The sequence below is a fragment of the Solea senegalensis genome, linkage group LG9, assembly GCF_019176455.1.
Source record: "Solea senegalensis isolate Sse05_10M linkage group LG9, IFAPA_SoseM_1, whole genome shotgun sequence".
Lineage (NCBI taxonomy): Eukaryota > Metazoa > Chordata > Actinopteri > Pleuronectiformes > Soleidae > Solea > Solea senegalensis.
This window is the reverse complement of record NC_058029.1, coordinates 3,564,246-3,583,168: the sequence shown is the minus strand read 5'-3', so window position 1 is coordinate 3,583,168 and position 18,923 is coordinate 3,564,246. Positions and strand designations below refer to the sequence as shown.

Here is an 18,923-nt window from a genome sequence, read left to right as displayed (position 1 = left end):
GTGCCACTTTTGTTTTTGCAGCTGTTTTGCAAAGGAAATACATTTTTTTTTTTGTTCAAACAGAAATAAAGTCTGTTTGGGAAGAGAGAGGGTAGAAGGAAATTGAAACATTAGCTTGTCTAAATACTGTGTCAGAAGTCGTACTGTAAAAATAACACTAAATCTACCGGGGGGAAGTCGTGGGAAGCATGTCTTATTTTTCGCAGTTTGTCTTCAAACAAAGGTTTTCAGTGAAAATATTCACTCAGATAAACCTGAGTGTTCATTAAATGTGCTGTTTATAATACAGCTGACCTAAAGAACATTGGCTGTTATGGTTTTTGAACATTAAATTCAGGTTTTTTAATGCCAGAGAAAGAGATGGGAGTCGTGAAGAGACGCTCTGCCAAAGACAAAGAGGAAAATTGATTGATTGATTGGAGTGAGTTGGTAAACAAAAGCTTGTGTGATGTTTGTGTTGAGCGTAGTTTTCGTCATCAGGGCTGGAAGTGCGTGAGTGTCTGTTGTGCAGAGTCACACTCTTGTGTCAGACACTGAGGTCGGGGGAGAATGCCACTCTACAGGAAATGTCCCGATGTAAATGCAGATGCACGGTGAGGAATGTGGCCCGACTCTTCCTCAAAGCAGAGAGAGGAGCTTTAAACTGAAACCACAAAGAAAACAGCAAACGCACGCGACGACACCTCTGGAATAAAATGTACTTTTGAGCTTTTATCTGTGACATGATGTGAGGTTTAACGCCGCCGAGGGGCACTGAGTGAGTATTCATCATTTGGTTTTTTTCCGTTGTAGTACTTAGTCTGTACGAGTATTTAAGCACTTTAACCTTGAATGCTATTTGACTTTGTAGGCTTTTAAATCTCGGCGTAGATCGTCGTAAAAACGGTCTTGAATACAGAGTGAAAACTGCCCCTAGAAGTCAAAGTAGTGGTTTTCCAACCACCTGGCTACTCTTTCCTTTGTAAAGAGTGACATGTGACATGTGTAGTAAGAGCAAATAGATAATAAACAACAAGCTACGTCTGACAAACATTCAGTTTTCACTCCAGTATTTGATTTTCAAAATGTTTTTGGTCGACAACCACCAATGATCAGCGTTTTTGTAAATGTCCCCACTGCGTGACAAATAGAGGACTATCTTATCTTAACACCTTGGACTTTTCTCATGTAAATCCTTTTCTTTGACGTCGGCCAATTAGCGCTAAACTACTTTTTCTTCAACTCTCAAGCAGTTGTTAAATTGTCTATAGTTCGTTAGTTGAGGTCGTCGCAAAAACAACATGTAGGTCATCAGGGCTCACAGCTGGTGCTATATTTATGTATGTATTAGCATTAGTATCTGTTTGTTTACTTACCTTCTTTTCTTTTTTCTTTTCTCCGTAAAAGCCGTGTGGGTGGAAAGCAATGTCAAACAAAGTAAACACCGTCTCCTGCCTCTGTTTTTATAGCCTCTCCTTTTGTCACTCAACTTAGCATGCTAATTACTTAGCTAGCTATTCAGGTATCTCAGCTAACGCACTATTCCGTCGTCTCTCAATCCAACATGAGCTCTTGAAGAACTGGTAACAGCTGTTCATGCTAATGCTCACTATTCAGTCGGGACGAAAGACTTAAACACGATACCTTGAAGTAGTTTGCCGACCTTGAACGCGTCGCACTAAAGAAATAAAAGACCGACAGAATAAAACCGAGGTTATAATGGTGAACTAAACTAAAAAAGACAAACAAGTGAAGTGTGTGGTCTCTAAGCCAGTGAAGCAGCTAATTGTAAGCACTGAAGATATATATCCCGGATTGTAAGATTAGCTTATTCTTGCTTTAAACGCCTCGAGTGTGTTCAGGTCAGGCACCGTGTCTGCTCGATGCTGTGGACATAAAGGACGGTTATTACCAGCCTCTTGTGTTCCCATTTTTATGTGACACTTGACCTCTGCCTTGTACAATTTGTGGTGAAATGTGTATTACTCACACGCAGTAAAAAAAAAAATTTGCTCTCAGTCAAACAAATATCAAACTACTACCTGCGGTTGCCTGTCGGAGTGACTTTGAGACGATTTTGAGATGAAATTTCATTCACTGTATCTGGATTCTGTGTTTGTTGAAGAGCTATGCACACGGGGGAGGGAGGGGGGGAATGGGGAAGTGAGAGCTTAAGTGTGGCTGTCGCGTTGACAAGGCAACGGGAGCTCATTATCTCGTCGTCTATGCTGGTCCACGGCGCGGCGTTCACGGGTGCCAGAGGAGTCTTGGGAGCAGATTGATGGGGTTGCACCCCGCGTTTACGCGCAGGAGACGCTCGGATCGGCGACGTGTCAGCTCTGTAATCCCGTATTACCGCTCCGTCTTGGTCTTCTTCCGCCGTGCATCTGCATGCCGCAGGTTTCCACATATCAGACAAGATAACCAGGGCTATGTCACGCCAGCACAGGTGAAACTCAGGCCGTGGAGGTAGGTTTCGCTCCAGGTCACGCAGCCAGCATCGTTACCCTGAGGAGATTGCACCTTGAATATCTGATTGCGATGGACTGAGCGATGACTTCCAACGATCTGAAAGATGCCGCTGTTATCGACTAGGAATGTGTGCATCAGCGGAATCCTGAAAACAAAACCAGCGTGACTTTAAAGTCTTCCTCCTGCACGTTGTTGACTTTTAAAGTGCGAGATAAGACAAAGTCCTTTTTTTACTGTGTAGAAAATCCAGCGTTTTCTTTATGGCTAAAACATTTTTTTATCGCTGATTAGATCGCAATTTAATTTATTATGTATATTTTGAAGTCTGTCTTCAGTCTGCAAGGATAAGATGTTTATGACACTTTCTGAATTGACCTGAAATAATAGAAAAGTCTCATTGCCGCCTTTTGCGATCTGCTAATTACGTAGCATCAAATTGCCTCTTCGAGAATCCTGCTGTCTTCTGTTCAACTTCTGTCGGAATGTTTGTGCCCAACAGCTGTCTGAGTTATTTGGCACTAATTACAGTCATGTAAACATTCTTATATTTACACTGCAGCAGTCAAACTGTGCGTAAATTATGCGTCTGATCACGTGACTTTAATTAGTTTTCCCTGTTTCTTCTTCCTCCTTCTTCTTTTCTTTTTTTAATTGACTTGAAAACAGACAGTGTGCGAAGGAGAAATTTCACAATTGTACATTTCTCAGTGTCCAGACATATTTACACCAGCAGCTGTGTGGGTGAGGACGGTCAGCAGAGGACAGATTGTCTTGGACTGCTGCCACTGGTCAGATTACAGCCACATGAGCAGGGAGAAGAAGAAAAAAAACCCTCTAATAAACATCCCTGTCGCGTGGTTTTGTTCAGTCCCCGTCCATGCGGCCGTATTTTCCACACTGGAGTTTGTGAGGTGTTTACATTTCTGTCTCTTGGCAGCGAGGCAGTGTTAACTGTGGGATTCATGTTGTGTTTGCAAGGACTGAGTGGGAGAAAGGGATTTAGTGTTTTTCCCTGTTTTGCATGATTTTTGAAGGGTCAGTACACGGGAATTGTGTAATATCAGCTTTTTTTTTTATCCTCACTGAACCGGCGGTTTGGACAGCGGGTCTCAAAAAGCTTGTACACAGCGTGCAAAGCTTGATGTTTTTGCTGAATTTCTGTGGCACACACAGACCTGGCATCTGTACTACAGCGGTGGGACGCTTTGGGGTTTTTTCTTGTTGAACGTATATGTAGATAATTTCCTGAGAATATCATATGGGGAAACCTCTGTTTCCGTGAGGATAAGGCCTCAGAGTGACAGTATTTTCCCCTTCAGTCGTAGTAGTTTGCTCAGAGACAAACTAATTGACATCCTCAAGCTCCATCAAGGACACTTGCTCCTCATTTGTGTTTATCAGAAGCAAATGTCAAATCCTTTGTCGACGGGCTTGGGGGAAACCTTGCAGGAGATAATGAGCAGGGTTCTTTAGTCCGAGCTGAGTAGTGGTACGCTGAAAATAGCGTTGTGATTACAGAAACCATAATTAAGTCTGTTAGGGACAAACCATGTGAAGATTGTCCTTGTTGCTTATGAGACTAATTGAGCAAATGTACGTGGCATTTAGTCGCATTCTGTACGAAGACTTTCTGAAAGGTCCCGAAGCAGCACGGTAAATATTTATTTTCTTCCTTACCTCAGAATATCTGCTGACCTCTCTTCTGTTGTATTCCCTTGCAATGAATTTGGATGATTTCTGTATCTGACGTTAGAATGGCTTCCCAATGATAATCTTTTTCAGCGCCTTGCTCAAAGGACCTCACCGGGTGTTAAATGGGGCTGAGAGCACCTGAAGGTCCCATTTAGATTTATTACTCTCGCTCAATGTCGGCTACGATTGGTTTCAACTCCCCTGGTGACCCCCCCCCGAAGAATGAATAGCATAGATAATGGATGGCTTTGCCACATGTGGAGCCGATTCAATGCATTTAGCATACCAAGAAGTCTTGATTTGCACAAATGTGCACAGTGACGAGGTCACGATTTACACCCGCGACCCTGAAACCTCGCCTCGCTTTTAAAACCAAAACCACAGCTTACTTTAGACACGGGCAGCCCATGGCCAAGAGGAAAAGGAATTGGACTTGCAACTGGAGGGTAGCTGGTACCAATCTCAGACTGGGGTGCCCCTGAGCGAGGAACCCAATCCCCCGTTGCTTCCCTGGTGCAGATAAATGCTGCGCCCGGCTTGTGTGTGGTGTGTAAAAACGATGGCTTAAATGCAGAGGTCAACGTGCGAAAATATCTCATTCTAATTGTTAACACTGTTTTTAATCAACCTTTATTTTCATACTTTTTTGTTGTCTTACTCATTATAATGACTAATTTGTCATTTTTTTAAATTGCTTTATTCTTCTTGTTAAAAAATAATTACCAGATTTGTGTTTGTATTTCTTAGGTTAGACTTTTTGTCGTTTGAATTGTTGTTTTTAATCCGTAAAACAGTTTTTTTACGTATAGTACATGCAGAGGGTATAATAATGTGTAATATAGAGTGTCTTATGCCCCTCTTCTCAGTACGTAGACAGCCTAGACAATCTGATTTTACACAAACAACAATAATAATAATCATTTTCACCAACTCTATAAACACACCTGAGCAGAAAGTAATCAAAATGTTTGAAATCAAATTGAATTTATGAAACTTGGAAATGCTTCACAGTTCAAAGTTCACTTTTAAACAAAAACAGATGAAAAAAGTGTCTATTTTTGTGACTTCTGCACAATTGTTGCTACTTTAAATCCCTGCTAAAAATGAGAGGATGTCCATATAAGGAGTTGTGTATTATTCCCACGTCAACACAATGGTTGTATGTAATTTCCATGACTGGACTAATGATAGATGGGAAATATCGTTAATATTTTAGCTCACCAGCACGTTCCTCAGCAGATTTATGCTAAAGTGACATTAGGGGTCAATCTGCGATAACGAGTCAAGGTGACATCGATGTCTTTAAGAGCCATTTAAATCATGTTTTGTTTTGTTTTACAGTTTTTGCAGTGATATTGAGAATCAAAATGATTTGGTCCGGATAATCGTGACATTAAATCCTCCTCTCGTGTCGCTGCCTAATCTCCTCTCTGTATTCACGCGGGGCCTTCGACTGTTTTCTTTGTTAGCTCTCTTGACGTTTGTTGACATTTTCCATTCCTGATATCAGAGTGACTTGTAGGATGGATGCAGAAAAATAACAACATATCAACAAAGCAGGACACACACACACACACAAGCACGGAGAGAAATGTGTTTTGCAAGATTCACAAAGACAAATCAGACACGCGAAGACATTCCTACATCCAAATATATGCATCACCCACAGCAGGAGAGAGAGAAGATTGCTGTAATTGTGTGGAGGGAGGGCGACAAGATTTACAACAATGTCTGTCTTTGTCTCTCACTCATTCGCACACACATTCTTTATATAATCGCTCTGAGAAATGTGTTTAGGTCTTCAGAGTAAAATATTTGTATCCTTATATTTGCATAAATATGGGATGAGGTGTTTACAGCAAGGCGGCGGAGGGAAAAGGGAGCCTTTCAGTGTAATGTGCTCTTTAATAAAGACGCAGGTTGGCAGATTGGGAGTGTCAGTGCATGTGGCATAAAGCTTCTTCTTCTGGTGATTTATGAGCGCACTGCTCGGCTATTACATTACGGGCCCCGGTCCTATTCAGCGAGGGTGATAAGAGCAGCCCACCTCTGTGGAAACATTGCAGGTACAAGCGTTTTGTTTTAGTGGAAATCTTTTTTTGGGGATAAAAGAATTAGGTATGTGGCGAATCTAATCATGTTGTCAGTGCTGCAGCTGTAGCTCATCTATTAGGTCTGCGTCGGTGGCCCGTCGTCCTTCGGAGTTTGCGGACTGTGTTAAAGGAAAGGTAGAAATGTTTGCATCTTTATTGGATTGCAGATTGTAAACATCGCTTTTTGTTGTGTAAACCAATAGTATGCATCAGAAGCAGCCGAATGGAAAAACAAGTTTTTATTTCTCGCTCCTCCGGAGGACTGCCTCAGTTTATCCGAGAACATTCTTTCTTACCTGACAAGAATATTCTGAGGCACTTTAGTGACAAAGTGGGAGTCTCGGTGGTTTGTTTCCACTGTGTGTGGGTTTCGGAACTGGTTTTGGTGTTTGAACACACAGAGGGAGAGAGAGAGAGAGAGGGAGGTCGCGAGAGTTCACGTGGCACAACGCCACATCTGAAAAGCCAGTTGTCAACCCCTGGTGGCGGGGGGAAAACAGCACGACATCAGGCAGAGTGGCTCTGAAATGGGACGAGTCGGGGTCGCTTTCAATTAGCACAGCGTGCAGTCACTGCAGCGAACCGCGGGGATTGAGAGGAGGGACCGGAGGTGGGGAGGCGGCCTTGGGGAAGAGGGAGGGAGAAAGGAAAGCAAACAAGGTACAGGGGAAGACAGAGAGGAGGGACAACAGGAAAACAGGTGGTTTTTTTTTATTGTAGAATCAAAGCCTGAATTGATCTGGTTCAGCATTGACGGCATCGATCGATCGGTTGGACTGATTTGCCCAACAGTATTTTCCGGATTTTTGTCCAGACCTCGTCCGTCCGGGCTCAGGTGTCCACGCTTTACATCACTGACAGCAGCTTTATGGCAACTAACGATCTTCTTGAATTATTAATAACTCTGATATTCCACCTGGTCCCTGTTTGTGACGAGAAAGTGGTAAAAAGAGTCATCGTAACGTCACCAGCGGTGATGGGGACCAATCCGCTTCTCTTCGATAAGATAAGAAGACCAAACGAAGCCCGATGCTGTCAGAGTTGTGAGGCGGACACGGATCCAAAGATGCGTTGCAGAATAATAGGATCCCACCCCTTCGAACGTTGCAATCGGGCCAGTTCTGTGTCTTTGGAGAGCGTCTTAGAGATAAATCATTTGTTTACAGAAGTAAAAAATTGACACAGTTATTGCGCTAAACGTACCAAAGCGTTCCGGAACCGTTCTCCCTGGAGGTTTGTGAGAGTCAGCAGAGCAACACACTGCTGCACTGCTCGCCATGGTCTGCTGCTGCTGCTGCTGCTGCTGCTGCTGAGACAAATAATGCGGCTCCCTTATTTGGGAGGCATTATCCACTTCCAAGTGTGAGGCTATTTATGTTGAGTGTGGGTTTGTGTAATTAGGGTGGTCATGCCAACGTGCCAATTAGTGGAGCACTCAGAAAGTCAGATACGCACGGCTGCCTCGCCACTTGTCGGGACGTGATTTGGACAGAAATAATTGCAGCTGTGATGTTGATAGCGGTCTTGAATGAGTTTTTTCTTCTTCTTCTTTTTTTTAATCTAATGCCAGTTTTAATAAATTATTCAATATAACAAAAGAATGATTTTCTTGACCGGTTGGAAATGCGTCCACAAAAGTACGCCCGTATCTTTAATTGAAACCAAGGATAATTGAAATTAAGTATAACTTCCACCAGACTGCCGGTTTGGTCCCGATCAATTCTACAATAAATCACGTCAAACCGAAACGCGTCGCATTCATCACGGCGGACATTATGCAGTCACACTAAGTGGCCGGTAATTGATTTTTAAGTGTCGCTCTGAACTGTGGGCAAACAATTTAACTTTAAACTGAATTAGAACAATAATTAGTGTCTCGCACGTCATTTAAAGTTGAACAATAAACACACGCTGATGAATGTATGTGCACATTTATGGAGAAGTTCTTCCAGACCGTACGTCACAGCTTCGGTGTGGGTTCTGTTTGGAACTGACTCTCCTCACACCTCCCTGCACCTTTTTTTTATTATTTTTTTTAGCAAATTCATTGTACCAACACGATCACTACATCAACCCTGCAGAGTACTGGACCTTATTATGTCGTGTTTTCCTGTCAGCAGTAGCTAACGAGGCACAAACGCAGGTCTGACGGAGGGAAAATGGCATTAAACGTTGGTAAAGTGTCTCCTTCAGTCAGCGGCGTGGTTTCCTTTTGCAAAACACGGCTGCATTCGAGAGAGAACCGAGCAATTTATGAGACGTTTTTAAACTAATTCATTGTCGGTTGGACTTTGATTGAATTCTCGTGTATTACAGACCATAATATCTGTTTTGTTCAGGAAGAAAAAAAAAACTCTAAATCTGCCAAAAACCTATTATTTTAAATCCCCTCAGTGGATGTTTTTTTCCGCTCACACTTGTCCGGCCCCCCAGTCTATTACGTTCTTCCTCCTTTTTATAAAGACGGCAATTAATCTAATTAGTAATCAATCAGCCGTTGGGCCTCCCGCCTCCTCCGTGTTAATGGAGGATATGACAGGCCTGGACCTTACATTATTAATACCTCCATTCCTGGAGCCCAGGGCCCCCCTGACGCCTGCTGCCAGGGGCCATTGATCACTACCACTACCCACTGAGCACCACGAGGGAAATATCCAGAATAGTAGGAGGGGGAAATATGATATGTCACTGTGTGTGTGGGGTGGATTTGTTCAGAGGGATTTAGGTATTTGAGTTTGGAAGGGTTTTTGCCAACTGTGCTTAGGGGCAGTGGGATGGATGCTGAAACTGAAAACTCCTAAAAGTGAGATGTTGGCTTGCTGATGCGTGCAGTCTGCAGGGACGCTCCCGGTGCACGTTGGTAGGAAATGAGGGATTGTATAAGTGGTGTTAATGGGAATTTTGTGCTCTGAAAAGCTCATTTGGTTAATGGGGCTCACCTCGAAACTATTATGGCAAGATCATGGGGGTGGGGGGGGGCCCTCTCTGCGGGACTATTTCTCGAAAATGAGATTACAACTTATTGGCTGCCACTCGCGCTGGGGAACAGTGATCGCCGCGTCGCAGAGAAACAATCACAGCGACATTATCCTTCATGTTCCCGTGCGTTATAGGAGCTCGCCCGTTCTAATGGCCTCAGCGGCTGAGGTTACGGAGCCTGATAACAAAGCTGATCTCATTCGCTAAAGTCAATACTGGAACCTCTATATAAATGTGAAGAAAGAAACAACCTGCAAATCCTGGTCGCTCATTGGTAACTGTTATCTTCCCCATCCAGCAGACAGACACAGAGTCACCCTGTGTCCCACTTAACCCAATCTGCTGACCCTAATTTATCCAACGTCTCTGCCAGTGACTCTTAATCGTGTTGCTTATCCAGTCTGCGTGTTGCTTTTTTTTTTGGCAATAATTCAGTCGCAACCAAATTCATTCATTCATTCATTTTTATCACGAATTTAAACCAATCAAGAGGATTCTGTGTACGTGAAACTGTTGAGCATTCATCACCATTTCACATGGAGATTGAAGCCAATGTGGAAGTAAAAAATGTTGTATTATCTTAAATAGCCTTTGTGTTCCTGAAGAGTTTAATGTCACAACAAAGAATGGACTCTGTGTGACTTGGTGACATGGTTGCAGAGTTGTTCCGATTCCGACACCGGTGTCGGAAATGCCTCTGATACTGCCGAAAATGTGGGCATCGGTATCGGCGAGTACTGGAGTCCGTGCACCGATCCGATACCACGTAATTTATTAGAGCTCCGTTAGCTCTGACGCGGTTCTTCTTCGCCGCTCTTGAAACAGTTGCGCTGTGCTGTTTTAGAGGTGTGAAGAAGAACGTATCACCCGACACCTGTAGACAAGGAGCTAACGTTAGCTCATCATTTCGGCATGTTTGGCAGTATTTACCAGTTAGCTCCGTTGTTAGCTGCGCTAGCGCGCCTACAGTCAAAATGGAGCGGCCCGTTTTATTAAAGGAAAAGAGCAGTGCTACAACTAACCAGCGTACCTGTGTCCTTCGTATGTATGCCTCTGTTTTTAAAGTTTAGCGTTACTTCAGAGACTCATTTTAACAATAAAAACTAGGTCACGCGCGTCATGGAAACGTGAAGCTCTGCCAGTGCTGCGTTGTTTGGACCAGAGTCAAAACAAACGTACAAGCTGAAAAACGAAATAACTTATCACTGGTAAAAATAAATGGTGTCCTTTTGCTGTATTCGTTCATGTTTTACAGAGGGTTTAACCTGAGCCAAACCTTACCACCAATGATAATCATATCACAGTCATGCAGGCGTAGTATGAGATTTTTTTTTTATTATAACACACTGGTATCGGTATCGGTACTCTGTATCGGCCGATACCCACAGCACAAGTATCGGAATCGGTATCGGGAGGGAAAAAATGGTATCGGAACATCTCTAGTTGCAGATGCACCTCTGATTTAAAGAAAATACAAAAATCAAGGCTAAATTTAAGGGCGTTCAAGAACCAGTGGATGGCGTCAAAGTTTGGGCTCAACCCCTCAAAGTATTACGGTTAATATCCATAAATTAAAACGTGACGCACGTGTGAGAACATGGAAGTAAATAGTCAGAGAGTATGTGTAATGGAAGGAGGCTTGCCCTCTTTAAACACATTTACAGCGCTCACGTCACTGTCTTTACTCCCATGAGTCGGACCCGGTGTCATTTTGTCACAGTGGCCCGCGACCTTTCCACTAACCGGCCCCGCGTTCTGTCTTCACACCACGCACGTTAAGTCACCGCGAGCCCGCGTGCCAAAGCCGTCGCAACACTGGGCTTTAATTTGCAGATGGCTGCAGTTGTTAAGTATTTACAGGCCTTCGGTGGCTCTGTGAGGCGGCAGCGGCGGCGGTGGCGGGGCTCACAGCAGCTGCTTCATTCAGGAGGCGATTGGGAACGCACTGCAGCTTATCTGCTGTGCTTAGCAACCAAGTCAGGGAACTGCACATGCTTTATCCATGGCTAAAGACATGAGGAATCACTCTGCGGTCACGCCCCCACCACCACGTCCTACTTTAAGTGCCATGTGGGTGTAGGTTTAAAAAGTGTGTCTGTTTAATAGGAGCTAAGCTTGGTTACAGGAAATCCAGAGACCAGTTGCTATTAGTCACCGCTGGTCATCAGAGACAGTGTGTGTGTGTTGTTTGGGGGGGTTTGCTGGACTTATAGGACCCGGATTTACAGGAAGTGCATCTGTCACAGCTTCTCCTAAGTGTAATTGTGGAGTTTCTGTGGGGGGGGTGTGGGGGGTAGGTAACGGATGACAATGCAGTTTTCTGAGGTGAGCTAACGACAGAGCTGTGCCGGCTGAAACCCCGACTGTGCCGAGAACGAGTCCCCAGAGAGCAGAGCCGAGCTCCAGGCGAAGGGGAAAAAAAAAAGTTTGTGGAAAGTTCAGGAAGATGTGACAGAGCTTGCAGCGAAGACGATGAATGATATATCTCCCGAGAAATTCTGCTTCATGGGTGATGCCGGGGTAACCGAAGCGGCTGCAGACGATGCTGTATATCACCAGCGGTCCAGAGTAAAAGAAGACAACAGGGTCGGCTGGTTCTCCTCCACACATTTCACTCTTGAATCGGGACTCCGCGGGATATTTTTGATGTTATTCATCAATAAAACTGTCACACATGTTTTGACAACAGTGTCGTATATCAGAGTGGACTTCTCCGGCACCTTCTCCGGACTCCTTTTGCAGGCTTGAAGACATCTGGCGTCACAATCTTATGACAAATCACTGGGCAGGTTAGAGAGAGGGAAATTGGCTGTTCTGCCATGCAGAGACACAAACGCAAGCCCTTCTGTGGAAAAGTTGCCCGTTCCATCTTTGCTGCAGAGTAAAAACCCAGTAAACTTCAATTTGTTAATTGCTCGGCGATATTTGTGTTTAGTTGTTTATGTCTGCTGCAACTCGGGTGCCGCGGTGATTAAACTGCACCGTCTATTGATCGTTTGTCTTTTCATTTCTGCTGCTGTCCGTGATAAACCCTCCAATATGACTCAGTGTAATGAGATATGCCATATTGTTGTGATAACATGTTCCGAGCGCCCACACACACACACGGGTTTACCATAAGCGCGGGCAGCTTTGACCTCGCGGCGAGTTTATCTACCAGAAGACGGCGGCTGACTCTCGCAAGGCACGGAGAGCGTGGGAGGAGGTTTGGACACCGAAAATGAGTAACCATGACCCGATGGCACGTTTACATTGGCCGCGCCGTATATGTAATCTGATATTATTAATGGCTGTGATCACGCGAAGACGATTCACATAAATATTCCACTGTCGCTTGCCGGCCGCTTCCTTAGCGCCAGTAACTCGGCACATCTGGCTCTATTTATGGCCTCTGTGCTTGTGCTGTCATAACACCACAGCGACTGAGGAGATTACACTAAGAGGACACAGAGGCCCCTCCCACACATGGGCCCTGTAGGTCAATGGCCCCGTTTTAAAACCAAAAGAGGAAAAAAGAGAGATGCACACGCAGAGACCCCCTGAGGGTTTTCAGCGGCGCAGCTGCTCCGATTGTGTTGTTTTTCCACCCTTTATGTTTTATTATTCTGTTTCCACAGGAAGTTTGTTGACTGAGGACTGGACGTTTTCAGAGGGGAGAGCCTCACAAGGGGGGCCTCGTTCCCCATCATCACCACCCATTGCATCAACCCACTCCTTCCTAACTTCTGCAGCCCCTCCCCCCCTCCCCCGACAGACGTGGGAGGAGCGGAAGACTCGCGGATCAGGAGGCTGTTCAGCGTGACAAACAAGAACCTGACTGTGAGTCCACTTGTGATTCCTGTTCTTCTTGATTTGCTTTACATCTTCACAGACTTTTGACCTTTTTCTTTTTCCTCTTCCTTTTTGTTTGCTCTGTTGTGGTTTATTATGTTTATACCGTTCAGTGCAAGTGTGCGCCACAAACGTATTGGCGATGCACGACATCACCTCTTCTTTAGGGCTTTAAAAGAGGGAGAATAAAAGTTTGTTTTTTTCTTTTCCTGCAAAAAAAAGTTTCTTTTGCATTTCACGTAATGGCACTAAATGGAGCGCCGTTCTTAGATGCTTTGAAATTCTCTTTTGAGTGATTATGAAAGCGAAGAAAACCCACGTCTGCTCTCAAACCACCGCTGAACAGCCCGAGCGTTACATTCACATTGATAAGTGGACTTAAAAAAAAGAACATGGAACAAGCAGAGCAGTAAATATTGTGTAAATGTTTGAATGAGTTTCGGTCACATTCAGCTCAATGAGACGGATGATCACTTCAATGCTTCTCTCTCTCTCTCTCTCCCTCTATCTCTCTTTCTCTCTTCTATCTCCACTTTGTTTCAGTTTAGGAAATCATGAGGCTAAAGTTACTTTTATCTCAGTGATCAATAATGTTGTTTTCTGGGTTTATTTCTCTATGTTTTCCTCAGAAAGACGTTGTCTCAGTCGACACGTGAAGTAAAAATCATGGATGTAAACACTTAAGGGTTTTTAAATATATTATGTTAATTTTACTACAGAAGAGACTAAAGCATTCAAATATTGTGTTTGTTTCTGTGATGGTTAATACATCAGTATGTAGACACTCTTTAACCAAAATGATATTTTTTAATCCTAGAATATAATTATTATTGTTAGCCATGCATTTTCAAATGTAAAGCACATCATTATTTCTTGATAAAGATGTCAAACTATAGTTATTTATTCACGTTTAGTGGTTAAATGTTAGGGTTGATTAATATCTGACTTGTCAGAGAAGAAAAGCCCAGTGAGTCGGCTCAAATGTGGGTTTAAAAAGATGAATTCAGTTTGTTATTTGCCAAATAAATAACTATAACATTTCTTACTTCCAAAAAACGTTTTTGAACGATTTTCAAAAGATTAATGCGGTGTCAAACTAAAAATAAAATATAAAATAATAAGCATAATAGCCTATAAACAACAAGAACTCCAAATGTTTCCTTTTGTTTTACATTTAATGGGGTATGCGTTTAACAACCTGAAATGTCTTGAGGAAAGATAAGTGTAATTTCAACAATGTTATGCCTTTAAGTTTACTATTTACTACCTACAGGTGTGTATATATATATATATATATATATATATATATATATATATATATATATATATATATATATTTATATATATATATATGTGTATATATAAATACTGTATATATGTGTATATGTAAATATATAATATATGAAACATATATATGTATATATATGTATATATATATATGTATATATATATATATATATATATATATATATATATATATATGTATATATATATATATATATGTATATATATATGTATAGGTAATTCACCCAAGCACTCCTGATATACTTGCACAATGTCAGATATCATGCATCCTTAATTCTGAGGCATGAAGATACATTAATAATAGATTTATCTTTGAATTGTAGCCTTCTGAATTGTCCCCGAATCATCAGGTACCCACAGATTCAAACCCTTAACGCTAAACTGTGCATCGACCCGTGCTCTCATTGTTGTCGCCGCATATAGGACACAACAATCCCACGCAGTACAGATGGCGATGAAGATGATTGCAGGAGGAAGATGTAATGACACGATTACATCTCCTGTATTTTTAAGCTCACGCCCTGCGAGTCACTTAATGACTCTCCCCATCACACTCATACCTGAGTGCGGAGGTTTTGAAGCGTGTTGTTTTTTTCACACGCTCGGGTAAACAAGTGTTTTGTCCCCCGCGAGCTCTCGCTCAGCATTTTGAACGCTCACCGCCGTCTCTTCGTCCGTGTCCACTCTCAAAGCGCCCCACTATTGTTGTGCCGTGATCCCTCTTTTGGCCGACTGTGCACGTGTGCATCGCCGGGTCATTGCAGTTGCATTGTGCGTCAGTTAAAGAGTGAACACAAGCCCGCGGCTCGGCGCTGACAGCCCGGGAAACAAAAGGTGATGGTTTGTTTAGAAGGATTGACAACAGTACGGGATCGAGGTTGTGATGCCGGGTCCCTGGCAATCGCGGTGGCACGAGGGCCCTGATGTGAACAGCCATTTTCTTGCTTGTCATTACCGGTGACACAAAGACGTATCAAAAGGGGGGTGAAATGGGACAGAACGGTAGTCGCTGCGGGTGCACAGGCGTGAAACGCGATCAGACCGCCGAGTTGAATGGAAGTATTATTGTGCCAAAAAAACAGGAGAGAGCGAGGGAGGGAGGGAGGGAGGGAGGGAGGACGAGTGGCATTGCTTTCATATCTTGTCACCCACTCCCTTGACAATGCAGACACTGTGTCCTTCCCACTGGAGAACGGTGGCGAGTTTGATGCATAGTTTTGGATGTATGAGCATTTGTTCATGGCCCACATGCTTTATGAATGAAGGGATCTTTTTGTACGAAAACATAACATCGGAAACATTTTTCCTGCTAAATGTGGTGAAGAACCATTTTGTATTTTTTTAAACAAAGCTTGAACCCTGTTCTCCACCCCCGCCAAGTCTCTGCAGGAACCCTGGCATTAGCGTCCGCCTGTTCAGCGACCATATCAAGAAAACATTATGGCAAATGGTAAACGGACCGCATTAAAACAGTGCTTGTCGAGTCTATGGACCAATATAAGCTCTTTACACTGCACTGTACATTTCCCGCACATTCACACACTGGTGGCGCGGCATCAGGAACACTTAACGGCTTAGTGTCTCACTAAAGGACTGTTTCATGAATGTACTTTATTTATGTGATAGTGTGCGTCTGGTCTGTATTTGGTCACCCTGGCCTGTTGCTAGCCTCTCTGACATGGCTGATGAAGAAGATGGTATGCACGTTATGTACAACCCGGCTCTTGGGACACAAATGAGGGCAAACTCCTGCAATAAGAGAGTTTTGAAAGTTTGAAGAACACTCGACTGACCCTCATTTTGGTATATATATATCGAGCTGTGGTGCAGAAAGTACTACCCAGGCCTTAACTTGTACTACAGTAACCAGTCCATCAGGTTTGGTTAGTTTTCTGTCACGTTTTCTCTAGTTTCTCAAGTACGTTCGTCTCTGCACCCTGGATCGGCCCATTTCTATATTCATCGCTTCGCCCTCTAATAAACTCCAGTTGACCTCGCTCGCTGTCGTCTTTGTCTTTGCTCTTATTTCCGTCCTCCTCCTTCCCTTTTTCCCCCTCTTTCTCCGAGTCGGGCTCTCGCGCTCGGTGTTAAATGAGGGCAAGGCCACACTTGGATGTGCTGCGACAAATTGGCACAGAGGAGGCAGATGGCGATGGGGAGGAGACTGGTTGTCATGCCATTTGCTGCAGCGGCATGAATTGATCTCCGTGCCGCAGAGCAAGCCCACATGCTCCACTTGTGTAATCCTGACTTTCCTTATCCCCCACCGACCCCCAACCCCCAGTACACACACACCCCAGCGAACTATAGCGCACATGCCACCCTACATCAGCCTTCCGTTCCCATTAGTATCAATGATGGGTGCAGTGGAGGCGCTCGCTAACTGTCACAGGCTCTCTGCTTGGCTCCACTTGGAGAGGCGAGCGGATGCTGAGGGATTTTTGACAGCGAGACAGAGCTCAGACTAATGGTAGGCTGGTGGGAGTCTGGGAGCTTTAACACCCAGCCTACTATAGAGACACATACCATCACTGATGTATTGTACATGTCAACAGGCTGTTCTATTTACGGTGGCCCTGTTGTCTTAACAATGTTTACCCATGTGGCTTTGGTACAGGTTGCCTAAAATCCCCATGGGTGTTTTGTCATTGCAACGTAACGTCTGGTAAGACCGTAGTTTGTATTACAGGACTGGCACTGCTCATTAGGCTGTGGCTCAGGGATGTGGAAATGTTCCCTAAATGGCTTTTTTCTTCACAGTTGAGCAGGAATTAAAAAAAAAGAAAGAAAAAAAAGCACCTATATTACTTTGCAGCAGGAAGCAGCAGAGATTAGAATGGATTGTATTGATAGCAGTGTCATTATTAATTCTGCACATCAGCCTGACTTCTTATTGATTTCCTTCCATGGTTGATTATCTATTTTTTCTGTGCTGTAAAAAAATATTGCAAACCGTAGAAAAGAGCCATGCATATAACTAATAATATAATTTTGGATGGGCCACACGGTTGGTGTAGTGGTTAGCACTCTTGCATACGCAGCAAGACCCGGGTTCGAGCCCCGGTTGGAAGAAGGGCCTTTCTGCATGGAGGTTGCATGTTCTCCCCATGTGTGCGTGTGTTTTCTCCAGGTTTTACAGCTTCCTCCCACAGTCCAAAATCATGCGATATGGGGATTAGGTAAAATTGGACACTCTAAATTGACCGTGAATGGGAGAGTGAATGGTTGTTTGTCTCTACATGTGTCCCTGCGATGGACTGGCGGACTGTCCAGGGTGTGTACGCCGCCTATCGCCCTATGTCGCACAGGTCGTCAGTAGACGCTTTTCTGCCGGGAAATATGAAGTGAAATATTCTTGCTAAGGTCACAGGTCAGCCTGTTTAAATACACACATTCTGGAAAAGCCTGTTTCCATCGGAACTTTTCGTCTATGTAATTGAAAAACTACATTGAGTTGACTTAAAGTCTGCAAAGTCATCACTGCCCGGTCTGGGTTTTAAATTGCTTGTCAAGTGTAAAGGCAATTCTAGTATCTAATTTAAATTAATTAGAAATAATCAATGTTCGTTTATAATTTGTTTCCACCAAACATGCTCAGCATCAGCGCCTCTGTAGTTTACCCCTAAAAGCAAGTGCACTCATTCATAGAGCAGAGTGGAAACATCCTAATGGCCTTTTCACCGTCTCTCAATAACATCCAGAGAACCCTAACTGCACTTGACTAGAAAATAAAATAAAGCCCATAGCTGCTGTCAGTCAAATACTCAAATATCTAATTATTTTGGACAGTTTCTAGGAGAAACTTATTCATACAACGATTTATCCAACCATGAGTCACAATTCCCAGATGGATAAGATGACGTTCTCCGCCGATAAATAGTATTTACAAGATCTAACAGCTCAAATAAAAACAAGTAATGTGTCGAGCTCTCGTAGTTTGACCAAAACTAGTGGAAAACGTGTCTTTATGTCTTTTGGCTGCTTTAGTAAATCTCCACAGACGCTGGCACAAATCAACGAATGATTCAATTTACTCTGTCAGTGGATATTTCTGCAATAGTGAGCCTTAAAAAACTTTATTATTTAGCTGAATGAATGATAACAAGTGAACATCCCCAACTCTACTTATAGCACAAGAAAGGAGAGAACCAGTTACTGTTTGGCTCCAAATTAAATGAGAGGTTTTTCAAATGAGCTGGAAATTATTAATGGAACAAATTCTCTTTTCATTAAATACCTGCGCTCAGTGAGGACGGACAATTACTGGCTTAAGGTTTCCTCGAGTTAAACGTGACGGAATAACTTTCCCACGGTGGATTATTATTCAGCCAACCTGCGGACCATTAGCAGGCCATATCGATCCGCACATGTGGCGCTTTCCCCTGCCTTCCTGACGGGCATCTGTGGAGTCATCCGAGTGGGAGCTACGGAGATCCCTTTAGGCCACAAGAGAGAACATAAAAGGTGCTTGAAGAAAAGCAAGAAAGCACAGGAGCAGAGATCTCAAATGGTTGACACCCTTTCACTCCTCAAGGAGAGGAAGAATAATTTTATTGATCAGTGTTTGTGCGA

General features: G+C 43.5%; 1 protein-coding gene across 4 annotated transcripts in view; it reads left to right on the top strand.

The window, feature by feature from the left end:
• sema6e (sema domain, transmembrane domain (TM), and cytoplasmic domain, (semaphorin) 6E) overlaps positions 1 to 18,923 on the top strand; it is a 174,120-nt gene that overhangs the window by 59,459 nt on the left and 95,738 nt on the right. For 3 of the 4 annotated variants that reach the window (XM_044033667.1, XM_044033666.1, XM_044033664.1), the window contains exon 3: positions 12,833 to 13,034. The gene's annotated coding sequence lies outside the window, so the exon portion shown is untranslated. Of the gene's footprint in view, positions 1 to 548; positions 758 to 12,832; positions 13,035 to 18,923 lie in introns of those variants that run through there. The other variant, XM_044033665.1, reaches the window with a different exon arrangement.